Source organism: Pyrgilauda ruficollis, unplaced genomic scaffold, assembly GCF_017590135.1.
Source record: "Pyrgilauda ruficollis isolate IOZ18807 unplaced genomic scaffold, ASM1759013v1 scaffold12, whole genome shotgun sequence".
NCBI classification, from domain to species: Eukaryota; Metazoa; Chordata; class Aves; order Passeriformes; family Passeridae; genus Pyrgilauda; species Pyrgilauda ruficollis.
Genome location: NW_024510321.1, coordinates 8,454,742 through 8,470,575, shown reverse-complemented (window position 1 = coordinate 8,470,575; position 15,834 = coordinate 8,454,742).

Here is a 15,834-nt window from a genome sequence, read left to right as displayed (position 1 = left end):
TCTGAGCACAAAGCCAGCCATCAGGATGCCCTTGGATTTTACACTCATTCCCTCTGACACCTTGGACAAACCACTTCACAACAAATCAACTCCAGTCACAATTTGCATGCTGCAAATTTTACTTGTCTGGCCCAGTTAATCTCACATGCCTTTCAGACACCAGCCAGGATGCAGATCCTTGTCAAGGGGGCAAGTCCCCCCTGTGCTGCCTGCAGGGGTGCACAGCTCTGCAGGGGCTGCCAGTGAGGAGCAGTGTGTCCATGCTCCTGGCTCTGGATCTTCAGGAAGACACCTAAAGTCAGGCAGGCTGCAGCAGGACCCGGAGCCTCAGATCTCCAATCTCCTGATGACCCAGAGCTCTGAATTAAGTGGGTGTGAGCTCAGGATGCTCCATGCACCTGAGCAATCACCAGGCTGGGTACCCACAAGTAAGACATCCCCAAACGAGAGCACATTTGTTACTTGGCTCTTCCCTGCCTCAGTTTCTCCACCTATCAAATGGGGATTACAATAACTGCTTCACATCTAAGGAACTTGGCAGGATCAAAATGCTCTGGTCATATGCAGCAGTTTAAGACTGATTTTGTCACTCTTGCAGTGAGTTTTACCTCTCCACACAGTCCAAATGACATAAGCACAGCAGAGGCAACCACAAGTTTGGGTAAGGTCTTACTCAATGCATGAGCTTTCAGATTCTAGCTCTGTGTAAATGCCAAGTGTTATTATTACTCTTCATGCTCATCTGCAGCCTGAAAAGCAGATGGGGTTTGTCACTTAGGAGACAAGTATCACCCAACATTTAAATATTTTCTTCATAACTGGGCTGGGTCTGATACAATCTCATCTTTGAACCATCCCAAACCTCATCAGAATGCAGATGCTGTCGTGGGAGAACTGAGCTTTGATTGTCCCACTGTAAAGCCAACCTTCAAACGCCCTGCACATTTCTCTAAGTTCCTGGGTTTTTAGATGACAGGATTTGCGGGTATATAACTACTGTTTTCTTTTTATTCCTGTGATTGTCTTTAAATCTGTATATAACATGCTGCTACTGATTTGTGATAATTGTCTTGGTATTTTCTCAGAACTGTCAAGCTGAGTTACTTTTCAAACAACACAAGGCTCATATTTTTCCATGTAATTTCCTTTACACGGGAAACTGTTCCTATCAATAAAGATAGATGCTCTTTGTATAGGGTTTATCATGTTTGGAGAGCCATATACAGTAAATACATTGTTTATTGATGCCCACAATAGAATAGCTACAGTATTTTGATGAAATTTTATTTTTAGATTATAAACTACAAGATGTATCTATAGTGTCTTGTATAAAAACAATTGTGATAAACTAGAATTTTTAAATTAGGTAAAACAAAGCTCTCCCCTTCCAGAAACCTTTTCAACAAAATAATACATTCCATATTAACTACCAAAAATATTTTAAAAAATATCCTTAGAGTAGAAATAGCTTAAAAAAAATAAAAATAAAAAAAAGGCAACCAAAAACTGAGTCTTTTCAATAATGGAAACACTTTGTGGTAACCACTTTGTCAATACTTTCACAGCTCTTCTGATTAATATTTGAATACTTTTGGCACCTTCTGGAGCTTCCAGGTACCTGCACATGGTCCTGTCCTCTAACACAGCTGTCGCTGCAGACCTCCAGTGTGATTTGGGCAGCAGGCAGGGGCCAGCCCATGGCTGGAGGTGTGGGAGAGGCTGCAGGGGACATTGGCACTGGTGGCCCCAGGGCTCTGGCTGCTCCCACTGAGGAAGAGAAACTACAGGGCAGCCAGAGAGGAAAACAAGGTTCCTCATGCAGAGCTCCACAGGGCGGTGGGAAGCATGTCTTCTGCTTTTCCTCTCTGAGTTAGTCCTTGTCTAGCACACGTGAAACCTCAATGGCTCTTCCTTACAGCTCCCTGCCCTCACCCATCCTCCTCCAGCCACGGCATGAATTCAACCCAACTAATGCATTATAGTTCCACCAGGCTGGTGTTGCAGCTACTGTGACAACAAAGCACCATGCCTGGTTATTTTTAAGGACATAGAAAAAGCGTGGCAGGATGGAATGATCCTTTGTTGCAGGAAATACATAAATACAACCCTGGGTTCAGCTGCCAAAATGAGTTTAGTAGTGGGGACCAAACTGAGTCCCCACTGCAAGTGGGCATCAACTGATCTCAATGGAGTTGCACCTGCTGGCACTAGGGTTGAGTATGACCTTAAATATCTACTTTTTCTCATTATGTGCAACAACAGTGTGATGGGACCCCATCCCAGAAGCACACATGACCTACACACAGCATTTCCTGAAGCAAAGGAAAAACTGCTCAGTAGTAATTCTTTAGTGAAGATTCTGTACATAACATGCATGAGTGAATGGCAATACTGTACTAATGGATGTACATTTGTAATATTTGTAAAAAAAAAGAAACAAAAACGATGACAAAAGAAAATAAATCTGAATTTACATATGTGAATTTGCTGCTAAGTTCTGTAAATTGCACTTCAGTGATACCTGATAAGTGAATGTTTCTGTTAAGTGAATAAAATGCCAAGTAAAATTGTTCTTTCACTGTTTATTGACCATTTTTCACTATAACTTAGCAATCAATTGGAATGTGCTCCAGAATGCTAGTATGTGTTTTGAAACACACTTCCTCTAGATCTACAGATATCTTCTTGTTCAGTTTGGATGTGATGCATTGTGGGAATCACACATTCGTGTTGAGAGAGGGAGGAATGTGCCTGCTCATGTAGATCATGTAGATCATCATGTAAATGAAGCCATAAAAGGACACAGTATTTTCCTGGAAGAAGAGTGAACTTGATACATGTCTAATTTGATCCTTCCAGGTTACTCTCAAAGATCTTTCTTCATAAAATTTAATACATTTTTTCAAACCCACATTGCATGGGACTTGCTGCACAAAGCTGCTTAAGAAAACTGAAGTGATGAACAAAAGGTCAGAACATCTCTACAGATCTCTGCTTCATTGATGGAGTGGCTTTGGATTGTTCTTGCTTTGAACAATCAGTATTCAGCCACAGCAGACTAAACTCACACTGAGCCCAAACAACACCATCCCCACAAATGTTTAACCTGGAGATGATTTCCCTTTGCCAGTCCTTATAGAGATCACTGGTGTTACCAAAACATCCAAAGCTTTTCAGCATCACTGTGAAAATATAAATACACCAACAGCAAAAATTTTCAAGAACAAGATTTCCCGGTCCATCTCCCTGTGAAGATTTGGTTCCAAGATGGAATCGAGCCTGACAGCTCACAGGGAGCCCCATCAGCTCATTGGCCCCACAGGTCTTTGCTTGCTCCTGTTGAAGAAGTCAGTGCCAGACCCTCACAGACTATCCCATGGGTTTCCTTCCCCAGCAGGTGTTATGCATAGCTTTATTTTCAAGCTAAGACTTTGCTGCAGTTTCATTTCCTCAGCTTGGATCTATGTCATTGGGGCGGGTTAAATAGAAGCAGGGAGAAGAAAGCATTGGCAAGGTGAAGTTGCTTGTGTGGAAAAAAAGTCAGTGTGAGCTGACCCAGTTCCATCACAGCCATGGTGGACTTTTGCTTTGAGCTGTAGCTGCTACTGCTTGACGATGGCACACACCATAACACAACAGTCATTAGGGCAAACTGTAGGGATGCATTCCATGGATTCCATGCTTAATTAAAGGGTAAATACCTGAACTTCATTTAAAACTTTACAGTGTACATCCCAGCACAGTTACTTCTTTTTCAACTCTATATTGGAAAAACAACAAAATAAAAGATGAACACGGTGATATATTGACTAATAGAGGGCTTCACAGTAGTGCCTGCTTCTGAAATAAAATAAATAAGTCCTTCTGCTGCAATTAGACCTTGATAGCCATGCTCGTGTGTTGAAGAATGAAACAGCTATCTAAGAGCTTTTAAAGCTTTTTGATTCATTACCATTGTGCCTGTTGTCCAGCCCTGAGACCTGATTAGTTTGACTGGTTTCAGCTTGATCATGTGGATAGCGGGAAATCTGAGTAAAGTCTGAGATTTTTTAAAGGATAGTGACAGTCTGCTTGGATGAAAAAAAAAAAGAAAAACAAAGAAAAATGAAACAACTCAAAGATATACAAGCAAATGCAGACATATAGACATATGGTTTCTTACTACTCCACGGCCTCCTGAATAAATGACATGGCTTGGAAAAGGGGGACTAATAATTATTGCCTTTTCAGCAATGAAATATTTCTGCTCAAATGCCTTATGCAACCTGGCTTTCCTGGTAATTAAATCCTCTATTAGAGAAGTTTATGTTCTATTTTATCAACTTCCTTTGCAATATAGAATTACTTCCACCAGACCATTAAAGCCTTGTTCTGCCACAGAAATGAAAAGGCCCTGTTCATTCTCCTCCAGCCCTGAACAGGTGCCTTTACAGCCTATAATGCCATTAAATGATCCAAGCCAAGAGGAGACAGCTCCTTCCTTTACACACAATGTTACAAAAAATACCTCCCACAAAGAGAAATAGCTATGTGAAGAATGGTGCATGCTGTCAGGCTTGTTCTTCTGCCATCCGTCTCTTACAACCTCAAAGCCAAGCTCAGGTGTTGGCACAGGCTGTGTTTGACACACCCTGAAGGAAGAGCTGTAGGTGCAGTTCCCTTCCTTCCCAGCATCACCAGCCCAACTACACCCAGCCCTCCCTTCCATGGCACACTGTTTGCTGCTTATTGCTTTTATTTCATTTTATTTTAATAAGTAAATTCAGGAGGTTTTACTCACTTAGGAGTGCTAACTCTTAGATCTATAAGACAACACATTTCTACTGTGGGTTCTAAAGTGAATTGCTTTTTTCTAAAGCAAATGGCTTGTTCATGTCCTGGTCTCAGTGGTAAAGGGAAGTATTTTCAGGAATAACAGCAGCATCCCTTTGACACCACAGGCTCCTAAAATTCTGACCATGACGTAGAACAGTGGGACTTGCTCCTAAATCTTAGATTTCAGTGGGAAATTATCAACTGATAAACCCCTCAGGCTGCTGGCAAAAGGGACAGGCAAGAATTGCAATGCCCTGAAAATTAGCCACTTGTGTGCAGCAGACGTGTCTCATGTTTATATCATTTCACAATATACAGAAAAAGCAAAATTATTTGTGATTATAATTTAATAACCTTTTGGCATGAAAGAGAACTAAAGAGCCTTGATAACATAGCTGGTTTGGGGATGCTCACCTAGGAACAGAGCAGACTTAGGTTCTTGTCTCAATTTTACTCTCAGAAGTGAGAAAGAGATGAACAAGTGAAGACCCCCAGAGGAGGGAGCACTCTCCCTCCAGACAACGAGTTCCCAGCACAGGAAAAACCTCCTTTGTTCCAGGATCATTTTCATGATCACTTCTTCCACCTGGAGGATAGGTGATTAGCTTGAATCTATTTCCTAAATTCCCTGCACAGAGAAAAGTGTCGATTTGTGCCACTTAAAACTGTGTCAAGGAGATGTGGAGAACCTTCCTGCTCAAGGGTCTGGCCTCTCCCCACTGATGGAAGAAAATCCAGGCTCCTGCATGGAGAGCTCAGTGCATGGGCAGGTGACTCCAGTCAAAGTGTCTCCAAGCCACAGGACCTTCTGTTTCTCCATTCTAAAAACCTGTGACTATTCCTTGTCACAGAAAGATGCCTTTTGAGTATTAATACTACCAGGCTTTAAGAAAAGGATACAGTGCATATATATATCTATATATCTAGATATATGTATATATGTATATATATATATATATGTGTATGCATATGCAACAGACTGACCTGCTTTTAGAGTTAATGTGAACATTTTCAAATTCTGGATAAAAGCTGATCCAGCCATAAGTTTTAGTGCCTGACTAAATTAAATTAACATATACTTCACCTATGTGGAGATTTGGTGAAGGAGTTTATTCTCAACATCACTTTGCTGCCATTGAAAACATTGAAAGGGTCCTTACTAGCAACAAGAGATAGGTAAATACCAAATTCATGTTTCAGACTGAGAGCTAAGAGTATAAACCCATGTGAGTCTTTTGTTTGTTTCAAATCTTCGCTCCTAGCCCTGACACCTCTGTACACACTGGAAAACCAAAACCATACATCACTGCCATCTGACCCTTTGCATTAGAGTTTCCTTGTGGTGGATCAGCATTTCCCAGATTTTTTTTTTTCATCTGACCCAGTACCTCTTTGACCCCGTAAAAAGGGAAAATACATTTGAAGAACCTTTCTCATTATTTAGAACCTTTGCTGTACAAGTTCAGCTCTGTTTTCTGTGTGCAGCTTTCCTAAAATATTCTTTTATCTTCTTTTGCAGTTACTTAAGGGGTGAGGCAGAGATCAGAAGTAGCTAAATTGTACATCTATTTGTCTCATCACCTGCCGGTCTTTCTTGAAGAACTGTGGCAAAAGTGAAGACTGAATCATTCTGAAAATAACCCCTTTTTCACTCAAGGAGGGATGTGTAGATACCTCTATCCCAAAAATGTCAGTGAAATGCAAAAAACCCTATTTTAGCGCACCACACTATGGGATTGTTCATCTGCCAGCTAAATGCAAAGGATTTCAAACACTTAGAGTACTGCAACTGAGGAGTATTCAGTTTATGAAGGGACTTGGGGGTTAAGGTCACAGGATAAAGGTACATGAAAATATTTCTTCACTCCCTCTCCTTGTGCTTTCACAGAGCAACTCAATGATTTGCACCACTGGGCGCTGAATCAGCCTGTGAGTGTCTCCAGACAAGGCTGCCCTGAAGATTACCCTGTGAAATGACATTAAACTGGTGAAGCATTTTAGTGGTTATGGGATTGGCCAGGGAGTGCCATATTATAGTCCTGCTGCTAATTTCTCCTCTCCCTTGTCATTCTTCCCACAATTTTCATGGGGAAAAAGCTCTATTCAGTCACTGCAGGTAAGATTAGACAAACTTTCCTGGGAAGACAGAAAGGAAAAAAGGAAAATTTAAAGTGGTTCCTCCCCATCACAGCAGTGCAACAGCTCTGTCCCAGGACTAGCTCCATAAAATCAGCTTAATTTTCCTTAAACACGCTCAGTTTTTCACTGCTGAGTCTTTCTCCTTGCCAACTCTCATTACAAATTTACCTGGCAGAAAGATGCACAATGATGTCCCAAATCAACTGTTTTGAGAGCCGTGGTGCCACTGAGGTCAGGCGCTTTTGTGTTCCCTGCTAGCACTGCCAAGTGCCTGCTGCTAATATAGATAAATGTACAACACCACATGCAGAAACAGTAAACCAGGCTAAAAATACCTTAAACAGAGCACTTCTCTGTGTCTTTTACAATAGGAGGAGGTTTGCAATAGTTTAACTATTACTCTTATTACTGGTTGCATGGTTTGGCACTTTATACCCCCTAACCTGACTTTTTTACTGTGGAGGGATCCTAAGCACACAGACACAGGTTGCTGCAGAGGTGCTGGGTGTGGAAACTACTTGGGTTGCCACATGCTGCTTGTGTCATGCCTGCAGCAGCTGTAGAAGTGTGCAGGGTCCTTTGCCTTCACCCACCAGCTCCTCACCCTGCAAGGGGAGCCTCCACCGGAGGTGATTAACGTGTTATTGCCACCAGTGACAAGACAGATCGTGCTTATGAGTCATAGTGGCCTTTAATATCTGCAAGCCAGAGAAAAGAAAACTGCATTAATTTATATTCATTAATATAAATTAACAGAGGAGAGCCCTTCAGTCGCTCACATCCTTCTCCCCAAGCATTGGCAGCAGCAGCCTGAGCCAGGGAAATGGCAGGAGCTGCCCAGGAAAAGTGAGCTAACAAACCTTGGCAGGGCTGGCCTTTGGTTTGCTTCCCAAAGGGAAAAGCCCTCATTGTCTCCAAGGAGCTTCTGCTGCCCATGGGCTGATAGCTTTGGCGTGTATATAAGTCTATATGTGCATATTTATATACTATATTTATGTACTTTTGCTGAAGTACTTCTTCACTCTATGTGCTGAACTAGGACATGGGTTCTCAGTGGCCCATCAGCTGGCCCAGAAAAGGGAGTACAAGACTGTATGTCCTGATGTTTAAACAGTAGTTTTACTTCCATTTAAGCCAGGATTGCCTCTGAAAAATGTATATGCCCCCAAATCCCTGACACTGGAGTCCAGGCAGGTGCCCAGTAATGCAGGGCAGGAAAGTTGATGCTGCTGAACACCTGGTACCCTTTTGGTTCTCTTTATCCTGGGATAGGCTTTCAGAGCGGATAACATGGTGGAGGGGACTGAAAGGAAGGCAGGCAGGTGAAGGGACCACTCTGCACAGTGAAGGTGACACTGCAAACACAGTGTCCCCTTGCCCTTCTGTCTACACTCAGACCATCCACCCAAACCTCCCTATGAGCACACACAACTGAAAAGCACTTACAATAACACTGGGATAACTCACACGTTCATTGTTCCAAATAGACCCATTTTGGCTGTAGTACATCCAATGTCCTTACCTTTGTAGTGAACAGTACAGATGCTGGTCCTTTCCTGATGGGAAACTGAGGCACAGAGTGCCAAGGTGGCCACAGCAAAGTCCTGCAGGTGAGAAGTGCCTCTGACAGGCCATGCAGCCCTTGGGCAAACACCTTCCTCCTCCATAAACCTTCCTGAACCACCCGTGTGGAACCTGGTGAGGAGAAAGGCTCTGCCCTGGTGAGCCACAGATGGTGTGCAATGCCCCAGATCAGCTCAAGTACCATAATTCCTTTAATTGCCCTGAGGAATCAATTGCCTGGGAAGGCAGAGGAATTCTGGTTTGCAACACTTTTAGACAAAATCCTATGAGAAGTGCAACGTCTGACTCAGCCTGGTGGCAAGAATACATTGGATCATTTGAACTGCTGGCCTCAGTTTCCTGAGCTAAAGCACTAAAGTACTTCCTTTCAGTACAAATTGACCTGGGAAAGAAAAAAACAAGGGATGGCAGCAAGCCAGAAAGGGTTTAAGATAAAACATGTTAAACCTCATTGTTTAACTATAAAATGCAATATTTAACTGTAAGATCTATTAATTTATCATATTGTGTTATGTTATGTGATAGCTACAACTAACTATGTCATCAACATATGATATATACACATATCTTATAATAGGCACAAATATTAACATGTCATGATATAGCCCATCTTTTTTGGCATATCAGAAAAAAAATACTAAAGCCTCACAAAGATAAAATCCCAGAGTTTCTTGGCACTATATAACTGTATATGTAGGTATGTGAGAACAAAAGCTAAGACAGACACGTTCCAGTTTCTGCCCAGTTCAGCACTTCAGTCCCCATCACACAGACAAGCCATGAGGAAGCATCCAAGGTGGTGGGAGCTGACTCTCCATGGTTTCTCAACACTTCTAGGCTCAGGACTGATCTAAAACAAAGCTTCTGGTTGTACTTTGCTCCTACATCTGCACCACTGTGGGCCTGAGGGGCTGAGACAGCTTGCTCTGATCTCACAGATGGATCAGCAGCCCTACAGTGCAAGGATTTAATCATGAGAAGTTACAAAGAGGCACCTGTGCAGTTTTTCATCAATATTTTTGATGATGCTCTTACTCAAATGGTTTAGTTTTAGGTAGCCCTGCAAGAAGCAGGGAGCTGGACTTCATGATCCTTATGGGACCATTCCAACTTGAGATCTTCTATGATTCTACAATTCTCTGTCTCTCCCTGTCTGCCAGTAGCTGACATCCTCTGTGTTTCCAGTGTATTTAGTACAACATGTATTTTCTCAAAACTTTCTATCCATCATCCATAATGTATAGCTGAAGTGTTTGGCTTCAGTACATTTACATGGTAATCAAATCATTAGCCTGGGGGAGGCATAACACATTAATGACTTTAGAAATGTTGGTTAAACTCCAGTCCTGATCAAAGAGACCAAAATTTATTGTCATTCCTCTAATAGCCATGTGGTAACCAAAATGAAATCAATTTGATGAAGATAATTAGGTTCCCATCTCCATCACCACACGCTTAGTACAATTAGGTGGAATGAGCTTCCCTCCCAGCAATATGATACAGTTAGCACAGAAAAAAAATACTCCAGCAGCCCCAGCCAGGAAACATTTACTGAAACAAATATTTTTCAAATTAGAAGCTGCTGGTTCATCAGAATCTAAATACTCCCAGGAGTCTCCATGCCACACACACAGGTCCAGGGCAGAGCTCACAGGCAGACACAAGCAGAGGTCTGCCCTAGAGCAGAGGGCATCACCTTAGGACCTTGCCTGGGCTGTTGAACATGCACAGTTGGGTCTTGTAGTCCCTTGGGAGCCTACTCCTGTTCCTGTGGGGCTGAGGAGATGGAGTCACCCCAGGGGCAGTGCTGGTCCCTCCCTGCTGAGCCACGAGCAGCCATCCCAGTGAGTGGCCTTGGTGGTGTTTCTGTGGTTCTGCTCACGAGTCCAAGCCAGGTGCAGGAGAGTGGTGAAGCAAAGCTCTGTGGGCAGGGTGGTGGCTGCTCTCAGCAGGGATAAGGCTGGAAAGCTGGATCCTCTCCAGGCATTAACATCTCCCACCAGCTGGGATGTTTGCACACTCTACACCCTGTGCCTCCATATGCCAAGCCCTAAGCACAATTATTTTTCTCACTGAGAGGCCTTTGTATCAGCTTGGTGCTGAGCAGGAAAGGGAAATTAAATCTTTGCTCTTCCAGTGCTGAACTGAATGGGCTCAGCCTTCCTCTTTGCATCAGCTTCATAGGCAGAATATATTAGTGCCCGTGTTAATCAAATAATGGGAAACCTGATTTGTTAACATACTCATTAAAAAGTGGACAAAATGCATTTCCAGTTTCCTAAAAATAAAGGATTCTGTGTGTGAATATTCAGCTGTTACTCATTTAATTTATTCTGAATGTTTGAAAACTTCAATAATTGCATGGATTTAAGCAGGAATGACCCATATCTGTTCAGTGCAGACCTCCAGCTACACAATAACTGCTGTCAATACTTTGAAATAGAGGTAAAGATTAAGTGTCTTAGGAATCCAAGACTGATTTTTGGTCAAAGCTGTTGAAAACTGCTCACAAAGTTTCATTCCCCATATTTTAATGAACACAATATTTTGTCTCTGATATTATCCTGCCACTTGGAAATAAAAGTCATAGCATTTCCTCAGATTTTAAAATCTTACACAGCACCTATATCTTAAAAGCCAGCTTTCCAACAGAAAAGTATTTACAAATTTCCTATGCAATTTCCCTCTTCAAATTGTCAAAACCACCCATTGCAGAGCGTGGTGTATGACAATTGGCAGAGGGTTGGCAACAGCATCCACTGACATCATAGTGAGAGGATTTTATAGGTGCAGGAAAGTGAGGCGCAGGGGAGCTTGTTGCCCAAAAATTAAAGCTATCTAATGTCCTTTTCCCTTCTGGGTGTGTCCCTCTTTGTTGCATTTAGAGTATTCCTTAGGCACATTTTGGACAAAGGCAACCTATGTCTCCATGTCCAAAATTTCCAGCAGAGTAGGTCTAGCTACTGAAGAGTGAGATTTTGCAGTCAAGTGGAAACTGACGGGAGAGGAAGATGGGGACAAAGGCAAACAGCAGCCCCAGGACAGACAGGGCAGCGATCCACACCAATCCCACCCAGTAACAGTGATGGAAATGGGCCCCACATCTCCCAGCCTGCAGGCTGGGACTGTGGGCAGAACATAATATTTTTCCTTGTAGAACTGAATATTACATATCCCACTCCTGGCCTCAGAAAGAACTGTGGATTACTCCTCTCATGATGCATGTATTGGACAAATTAGTGTAGGAGAATTCCATCTAAAGCTGAGAAATACAAAGGCATTGTAAACATCTCAGGAAGATCTTGCTGCTGGAGACTGGGATGGTATAGTTGAGAGACATCCCTGCCTGCTTGTCCTGTTCCTACTCTTTTCTCTAAGGGCATCCATATTCTGCTGTCAGTAACAAACACTGGGGTAATTGGAAGGGTCTCAGCTTAATAAAGACATCCTATAATGTTTTTACATTAATCTTTAGGATCAGGACCAAAGCAGGTATCCCCTAGGGCTTACTCTGATTTGTTTTGTGGTTCTCATGTTTTATTAGACCTTGCTTGACCTTCAGGCTGTAGCTTTGAGGTTTTTCCAAGTGGAGCTACTGGTCTGTGCTGGAAGCAGAAAATAACCTCGGCCAGAAGTGAAGAGCACAGTTAATGTGCAGGGCTCGGTGCAGATCTGCCATAAGTACCTCAGAAATGAAGGCTGTAAAACAATTAGACTCCAAAAAGGTGATCGAAATCTCAAAGAAGAAACTACATGAATTATTCCTGCACTTAATCACAGTCTTTGCTATTCTCAGAGGAAATACTATGATGAATAAGCAGAGAAAATGATCAAAATCCTTGTGTAATGAGCCCTGTGTTAATTGCCCCAGTGTCCAATGAAACACAAAAGGTACTGATGAAGCTCGCAGTCTCATCATCCCTGACTGACTTTTGTTAAGCCTCTGCCTAAAGTTATGTGCTCAGGAGAAACTGCGGGATACACAGACATCCAGCACAGGGATTCACCTCTCACCTGGGAGTGCAATGTCCTCTCTGGGCCTGACTCAAAACTGGCCATCTCAGCCAAGCGGAACTGTCAGTACCCTGCGGCCCAATGGCCAGAAGGAAATATGGAATAATCCTCAATTCTTTCCCACATTAAAAGGCGGTGCACAATGCTCCCAGTCCCTCCCCAGCCATCACTCCCTTATGTGCCACTGATGCTCAAGATTTCCCAGCAGCAGGAGAAAGGTGGGGGTTTTTTCTCTGTACTTGTTCTCTATGGGACAAGTTATTAGCACTGCATCTTTGGGGGTTTTTGGTGGTGTCACACCACATACCCACTCTGCTGAATAAACGTGACACAGCCACGCCCCTGTGGCTCTCACCAGGGATACCATGACCAAGACCAAGGCAGGTGAGGAGCACATGCCTTCAGGGCAGAGGCTTGCCAGCAGCGTGGCCCTGGTGGTGCAGAGCTGTTGCCATTCATCCACCATGCCCCAGTGTAGGAAGGGAGACATCTGGAGTTTCTCTGGACCTGCATGGAGGTTACTTGGATCATCACTCTGACTGAGATTTCCTTAATAAGCCAGTTGTTGTTTTGACACAGCACCTCTGATTCTCCAGCCAAATGCCCTAAAACACACCACAAAACATTTGTACTTTTCCCTTATCATGGATCCAAGCTGCAGTGAGAGCTCACAGTGGGGAGGAGGACACGGAAGGCGGATGTGTCCACTGGGTGCGTACACCAGGTCATGGGAGGGACATCCCAAATTCATCCCCACTGGAATCAGGTCTGGAGGAGTTGCCTTGAAAGGCTCAGCCATCTGCTCTTAGCTGACAACAGACAGTAACATCAGCTATTCTTCCCCCTTCCTGTAAAATGCCCTGATATCCCCAGGTGAAAATGCACTTCAAGTGCAACATATTTTTGCTTATAAAGTATTTAAGGCACATCAATCCGACTCACAGAACTCATTTCAAACAAATGAACAACCTTTGAAAACATTTTATGGACATTATTTCCTCTCCAGCTGAACTTCATCTCTTGAATTTAGTCTTATGTTATGGTCTGATTATTCTCAAAAAGAATTAAATTGGAGGATGGAAGAAATGAAGGTATTCCCTGGAAATCCTTTCATTTTATTAAAGCTTCTGTTATTGCTTGTGTTGTGTTTGTCCAAACCACTTGTCAAGATTTCATTACCCCAATTTAAAACAGCAGCACTATGTCAAAATGTGGTTATGACTGAAAATGAAGGTATGCTGCAATATTCCCAGGGAGAGTAGAACACGCTGCTTTTCTGGGCTGAGCTTGGAGAAAATGGGTTATAGGTAATACACACATTCACTCACCAAATATTACACTACAAAACAGCTCTAATGTGCTAAAAGAGATTTTACAGCCCCAACACATTAGTGATTTAGGCAGAAGTTACCCTTTTTAAGCCAGGAATGACCAACACTAATCAGTACAAAATTGATCAAATGCTATTGACCATTAAGGACCAAGAGTGAGCTTGACCCTCCACAAGATCAATTAGCAGCAACTTCTCCAAAATAGCCTTGAAACAAAGACATGGTACAAAATCAGTTCCAAAATGTGCTGGGCCAACAAATCACACCACCTGCCCATTGACACTGGGGTGGAAACCACCTGTGGAAACAGGGCTAAGAACGGAGGGAACAGCCCAGGTCACTCAAGGCAGGAGTGGAGAAGGCACAAAACCAGAAATATTTAGGGACAGAAAACAGGCTGCCTGTCCAGAGAAAGCTCTCAGGAACAGTGGTCTAAACCTTTCCCCCATGTGACCGCTTGCTTGGGATGCACAGCAGGGGAAGCTCAGGCAGAGCCTTCGCCTTGGCAGGCCATGGGTGATGCCATGGGCTGGGCAGAGTGAGGTGGCCCTGCACCAGCTCCTGGGCAGCACGCATGGAAAAGCCATGGTGTGAACTTCATCTGAGGGGGTCTCCTTGCTATCATGTCATCACTGTATGTATGAGATGCTGCACCAGAAATTTTGAAACTCAAAAATTGGGGAAAGAATTCACTTTGGAGAATTCAAATCACTTTGGAGAAGTGATTTGAAAAAATAATTCATTTATATTTATTAATTTAACTATAGATGTCCAGCTTGAAATAGATTGCTGCACACTTTTTAAAATATACCTAATATTTATGCTTGATCTCTGCAGACCAAAGTTTATACTCCTCTAATAATTATATACTTCAAGACAGACACTTAAATTTGACACACAAGTACATAAAGTTATATTACTGCTCGGGATGGTGCATATTTCAGTTCTATTATTATTAATTTCTAACAACTGTGTGTTCTTGGTATCAATCAAAAGCAAAATTCATGACTGCAATTCTACTGTGCCCATGCAGTTTGTCAGTCATAATTACAGCACTTGTTATCATTCTTTCTCTGTAGGAACATATAATTTGTGTTAACCATTTACTAGAAATGTATATATATTTATTCCAGCTATTTAAAATTTACTGAAAATGTGTTTCAGATCAAAAGTAACTACTGCAAAATTCTGAACAGCACACAATATCCAGAGCACAGTCAAGTGCTCCATTCCCACCTAGTGACAAACACAAATACTTCTACATTTTGTGCAGCTTTTGTTACTGACGTCGCCTGGAGCCTGGTGTTGATGGCAATAGGAAGCATTCAAATCCCAAATAATCTTAATGCAGCCACCTCTGATCAGCCAGGGAGCTGCAGGACCAGGCTGCTCCCCTCTTACACAGCCACCAGAAGGGCTCCAGTGATCACCGCGTTTGCAAACACAGCAGAGGGAGCAGAAGAGGTGCAGCCACTTTTTAATAATAGACCAATGTCCAGAAAGGATTTAGAGATGGGCAGCCAAGGAAGGACATACACCATGTGCCTCTGGCCACCCTCCCCAGGCCCTGACAACACTGCCTGGTTCCCACCTCCCTACACCCAGCAGCAAAGTTGGACCGCATCAAACAGCATCGTCCTTGTAAAACAAAACATCAGATTATTGCTCACCCTCAGCACAAAGTATTACCCATCCCCTCTTCTCTGTCTGAAACCTGAAAGGGGAATGGCTGTATCCTGCTCAGCTCAGGCCTTTCTAGCACAAGCTGTGTCTCCATTTAAACCCTCACTCATCTGGTGTCCTGTAGACACCAGTCTCTAGAGGACACCAGTCCTCTAGAATGTATTCCTGGGCAGGAATGCAGGAATACATTCTGGAGCAGCCCCACATGCATCCCCCTTGGGAACCAGCCACTGGACTTGAAAGTGTGCCCTTCTGAGGGCTGAAAAGC